Here is a 6,076-nt window from a genome sequence, read left to right as displayed (position 1 = left end):
ATTAGCACTGAATCCAAAAGAATTTCAAAGGGAAATAGTATATTCAAAATTACAGAGAAATTAGTTTTGAACTGAAGGCTGACAGCAGGAGACAATCAAAACTATAATCAGCAGGGAAGAATTATACCTATGACAAAGTTTCTATTGAGTTTAATAAAGAATTTTCAACTTTAAACCTAGGAACCATATTCAGTACTTGGTTAAAAATGGGAAATAATACAATGAACAATCAAGAAAAGAAAAAGCTTATACCTCAGCTTATGAAAACATGTATTTCTGTATGGATGTGGCTCGAGGCACATTCATTATCAACAACTATCTCAGAATCTGGGGCTGGAACCGTAGTAAAGTGTGTAGGGCACTTGCCCTGCATGCAAGTGGCCCACGTTCGATTCTCAGCACCACTTATGGTCCCCCAACCTGTATCAGGAGTAATTCCTGAATGCAGAGCCAGAGCTGGGAGGAAGCCCTGAGCACTGTCCATTGTGGCCCCCAAACCAAAATAAACAAACAAAAAAGTCAGAAAATCTTAAGTGTTTCAAAATCTACAAATGTCCAAGCACTATTAACCTTTTCTAAAAATGGCATAAAAATATTGTCACTCCTTATTATTCCAAGTTATCATATTTCACTCATCTCTATGAACCAGAAATTTATCTAAAAAATTGAAAGCTTTTTAAATAATATTTTATTTAGGTTTTGGGCCACAGCTGGCAGTACTCAGGACTTACCCTTGCTCTACATTCAGGAATCACTCCTGGCAGAGGTCAGAGCATTATATAGGGTGCCAAGAGGGAACCCAGTTCAGTTGCATGCAAGACAAACACCCTACTCACTGTACTATCTACTTTTTTTTATTCTTTAATTGAATCGCCGTGATATACAGTTACAAAGTTGTTCATGATTGAGTTTCACTCATACAGCATACAATATTTCCTGATACCCATGTCCCTGATTCTTTTCCTGTCCTCCTCTCTGCCCTTTCCCCTGTCTGCCTCTGTGACATACATATTTCTGTGTGTATGTGTATGTGTGTCTTCATCTCCCCTCTTTTATTGCTACTTATCACTTTATCTCTTCAGCACCTAGTTCTTGTTCAGAGTGATCACTTTCAATTATCATTACCATAGTGTACTCTCACACTACTTGTCTGTCTCAAGCTTCTTATAACTGGCCCTAGTTTCTGTTGTCTTTGGATATTATCTTTTTTTATATCCCACAAATTAATACAATAAGTCTATGTCAATCCCTCTCCCTCTGACTCATTTCACTCATCTTGATATTCTCCGTATTCATGATTTTATTTTTCCTAACAGCTGTGTAATATTCCATTGTGTATTCCACAATTTCTTTAGGTATTTATCTGTTTATGGGCTTTTGGGTTGTTCCCAGATTCTGAACAGTATTGCAATGAACATACGAATACAGAGGGCTTTTCTGCATTGTTTTTGGGTTCCTAGTGTATATTCCTACAAGTGGTGGTGCTGGACCATAGGGTGCTCAATTTCTAGGTTTTTGAGGAATATTGATATTATTTTCCAAAACAGACTGGACCAGTCCACTTTCCCACCAGCAATGAATGAGAGTCCCTTACTCCCACATCCACGCCAGCACTAGATGTTCTTGTTCTTTGTAATGTGGGCCAGTCTCTGTGGTGTGAGATGCTATCTCATTTTGATTTGCATCTCGTGATTAATGATGTGGGGGCATTTTTTCATATACTGTTTGGCCATCTGCGTTTCTTTTTGAGGAAGTTTTCTGTTCATTTCTTCTCATTTTTGGATGGAGGCTATTTTTTTTTTCTTGTTAAGTTCTTTCAGTGCCTCATATATTTTAGATATTAACTCCTTATCAGGTGGATATTAGGTGAATAGTTTTTCCCATTCCATGGACAATCTTTTTTTTTTTTTTTTTGTGGTTTTTGGGTCACACCGGCAGTGCTCAGGGGTTACTCCTGGCTCCATGCTCAGAAATTGCTCCCGGCAGGCACGGGGGACCATATGGGACGCTGGGATTTGAACCAATGACCTTCTGCATGAAAGGCAAACGCCTTACCTCCATGCTATCTCTCCGGCCCCATGGACAATCTTTTTATCTTGGTCACTATTTCCTTGCGGTGCAGAAGCTTCTTAGTTTAATATAGTCCTATTTGTTTATCTTTGCTTCTACTTACTGCTTTGAGCTTCAGTGTCATGGAGTTTTCTGCTATGTTTTCCTCAATGTATCTTATTGTTTCAGGTCTGACAGATATCAAGTCCTTTAATCCACTTTGATTTGACTTTTGTGCATGTTGTTTCAGAGAGGTCTGATTTCACATTTTTGCATGTAGTTGACAAGTTTTCCCAGCATCACTTGTTGTAGAGGTATTTTTGTTTTTTTCTTTTAACTGAACACATTACTTAACCAGCTCAGGGATTAATCCTGGTTCTCTGCTTAGAGATCTCACTGGGCAAGGTGTAATTCTCTGGTGTAAGAGGGATGGAGTGGGAAATGTCTTCATAGCAGACAACCACAAAATGCCTGAGATTTCAAAGACAGGGCTTTAAGCATTCCGGATACAGGTCTTGGTTCTTATTTGATGAGACCTCTGCCAAGGATTTTTATTTAAAAAAAAATTAGGTGGATGATAGTATTAGGAATGATAGAGCTAAATATCCAAACCACAGAATAACACAACTGACGTCTTGAAACCTAAACTTTTTTTTTAAATTTTGGATTTTGGGCCACACCCACTCAGGGGTTACTCCTCGCTATGTGCTCAGAAATTGCTCCTGATTTGGGGGACCATATGGGACACCAGGGGATCAAACCGGGGTTCGTTCTGGGTCAGTTGTGAGCAAAGCAAACACCCTACTGTTGTGCCATCACTTAGGCCTCTTGAAACCTAAACTTTAACACCAAACTTTAAAAGATGTCTGGTGGGTAGGAGAAGGAACCTTGGAACACTGGTGGAAGGAAGTTGACACTGGTGGTGGGATTAATGCTGGAACATTTTATGCTGAAACTTAACTATGAAAACTTTGTAAGTCATGGTGCTTTCATAAAATTAAAAAAAATGTGGATATCAGACTTTATTAAAGGACGTTAAATACCAAAAATAGACATGACATTGGACCCAGAACGAGACATTCTTCAAGAGGAGACTCCTCCTCCTCCTCTTCCTCCTCTTCCTCTTCTTCTTCTTTTCTTCTTCTCTTTTTACTTCTTTCTTCTTCATCATCTTCCTTCATCTTCCTTCATTCTTTCTTCTTTTTCTTCTTCTCTTTCTTTTTCTTCTTCCTTCTGTCTTCATCTTCTTCCTTCTTCATCTTCTTCCTTCTTCTTCATCTTCTTCCTTCTTCTTCATCTTCTTCCTTCTTCTTCATCTTCTTCTTCAATTTTTAAAATAAATTTTATTGAAACCATTGTGATTTACAAAGTTCTTCACAGTTGGGTTTCAGACATACAGTGTTTCAGGGCCAATTCCACCACCATTGTCTACCTCCCTCGATAGGGTTTCTGTACTCTTGAATTAATCTCTTGAATTAATCAATGCTAGAATTGCCCAACTCTGGATTGTTATTTGAGATGAGAGCTGGATTTGTAACATTATTTTAATTGACTTTCTATTAAATTATGATTTGACAGAAAGTGTATTTTTTTTCTGAATTTCAAATATCACTTCTTTAACTTGCCTTTGACTTTCTACCTGGAGTGAAGTCCTATCCAATATAATTTCTGCATACACACCTACTCTGCCCCCATCCATTTCAACATATGCTGATTTTACCATATAAACATGGTCTAGTAATGGACAAAAGATTTACATCACCACTTCCTCCCACAATTGTAGTCCCACTTCTTGTGCTTTTTCTCCCCCACTCCACTTCTTTTTCTGTTGTTTTTTTTTTTGGGGGGGGGGCAACAAAGACAGTGCTCAATTCACTCCCACTCCTTGCTCGGGACTTTCCCAGTGGTGTTCAGGGAACTCAGATGGTGCCAGGGATGGTATCCAGGGCACATGTGAGGAAAATGCTCTATCACTAAGCCACATTCCCAACCCTCATTCAATTTTTTTATGCATATCTTTAAGAACCATTATTACAAACATGTTTGTAGTTGGGTTTCAGTTGTATAAATACAAAATAAAGAATACCACCGTTCACCAGTGCAATATTCCCACCACCAATGCCTTCCATCTCCCTCATCCCTCACCCCTAGCCTGCATTCAGGACAGGCATTCTGTTTGTGTCACTCACATCATTGTCATGGTAGTTGTCAGTGTAGTCATTTCTCCAACTGAACTCACCACTCTGGCAAGCTTTATATAGTGGGCCGGACCTTCTAGACCTCATCCAAGAGAAGACTCTTAAGGAGACTGCACATGAATCAAAGGGGAGATATGGCCTTTTATTTCCAGACAGAAGTGCCAAGTGGAAGATAGTGACAAATAATATCCCATTTCCAGGGATTAGTTTATGAAGAGTGCCTCCAACTAGCCCAAATGATGCCCTTGTATAATTTTATAGTTATTCTAATTTCAAAAAAAAATTAAGGTGGAAACACAGGTACCCTATGAAGCAAGTTTGTTTTTTAGCAGTTTATTTATTATTTGATTTTTGGGCCACACCCGGCGATGCTCAGGAGTTACTCCTGGCTCTGTGCTTAGAAATCACTCCTGGCAATCTTGGGAACCACACAGGATGCCGGGAATTGAAAGAGTCTGTCCAGGTTCAGCTGCTGTGCTATCTTTCTGGCTCCCTGAAGCAAGTTTTCTAACCCTAAGCTAACCCAACTCATCCCACAAAGCACTTACATGAGGGTGTCATAAAATTTAAGCATTATGACACCTTTTGCATATACAGAGTATTATGCCCATACCTCGTTATCTTCAATTGATTGAATCATGACCCATATTTAGTTGCTATTTTTTTTTGTTTCTGGTCACACCTGACGACACTCAAGGGTTACTCCTGGCTCTGCGCTCATAAATCGCTCCTGGCAGGTACAGGAGACCATATGGGATGCCAGGATTCAAACCACTGTCTGACCTGGATCAGCTGCATGCAAGGCAAACGCCCCAGAACTGTGCTATCTCTCCAGCCCTGTGGTTGCTAAATTAAAGAGAAAAAAAAAGTTTTAAATGTATTAATCAGTAAATGTTTGATCTCTATCCTTATTTTATATACCTGGGATCAGATACAAAAATTTAAATTTAAAGATTCTTAGGGCAAAAAAAGGTCATCAATGGAAAAAATTGATTGAATAAATTCTGCATGCATAGTATTTTAGTGTTGGGAAATGGGTGAAATAAGGTAAAAGAGCTGTAGGAAAAAGATCAAAAGGTGCTCACTGCCCTTTAACTGGGGCTATAAATCAGTTCATTTTATTCCCACCTACTGCTTTATACCATCCGAAGTCCCTTCTGCTCTGGATTAACCTAGAATCATCCTTTAAACTTTTCCGAGCCTAGGTTTTGTCTAGTGCAAAATAGGGGTACTGGCAGCCTCTTCTTTGGGCTAGCAATTTCCCAGTTTGCACAAATCACAGGTGATGAATGCAGTCCGAAATTGCATCTCCCTCCTCCAGGATTGTTAAAGGAAATTTGAACAGAAGGAAAAAGCTGGATGATGTATAAATTCTGGCTTGACCAGTGGAAGAAGGGCCCATCTCTAAAACATAAAAAGTCCTAACAGGCTTTTGAGTCATTTTACACTTCTTCTTTTGTTGTTTTCCCTCCCTTCCTTCCTTTTTATTTTATTTTTTTTAATTCATATCTTTATTTAAGTTAATATGATTAACAAACATGTTTACCATGGGTTGGGTGGGGTGGGGGACTTGCAATTAATTACATAATCCCCTCTTCAAGGCTAAGGCTAAACTCTTAAGTAGCTTTTGGGCCCGCCCCCTCGCGCCTCTGCTCGCCAGCGCGTTACCCCGCCTCCAAGGCCAGCTTCGCCGCAGCCTATTGGCCTGACACCACGGTCTCACTATGCTCACTCCATCCACGGAGCCAATGACTGGAAGGCCCGGGCCAGTCGTTGACGCACGTCGCCCGAGGCCGGCAAATACGCTGGCCAATCACGGCGTTGGGAAG

This window comes from Suncus etruscus, chromosome 4, assembly GCF_024139225.1.
Source record: "Suncus etruscus isolate mSunEtr1 chromosome 4, mSunEtr1.pri.cur, whole genome shotgun sequence".
Lineage (NCBI taxonomy): Eukaryota > Metazoa > Chordata > Mammalia > Eulipotyphla > Soricidae > Suncus > Suncus etruscus.
Note: the sequence above shows the minus strand (reverse complement) of the source record.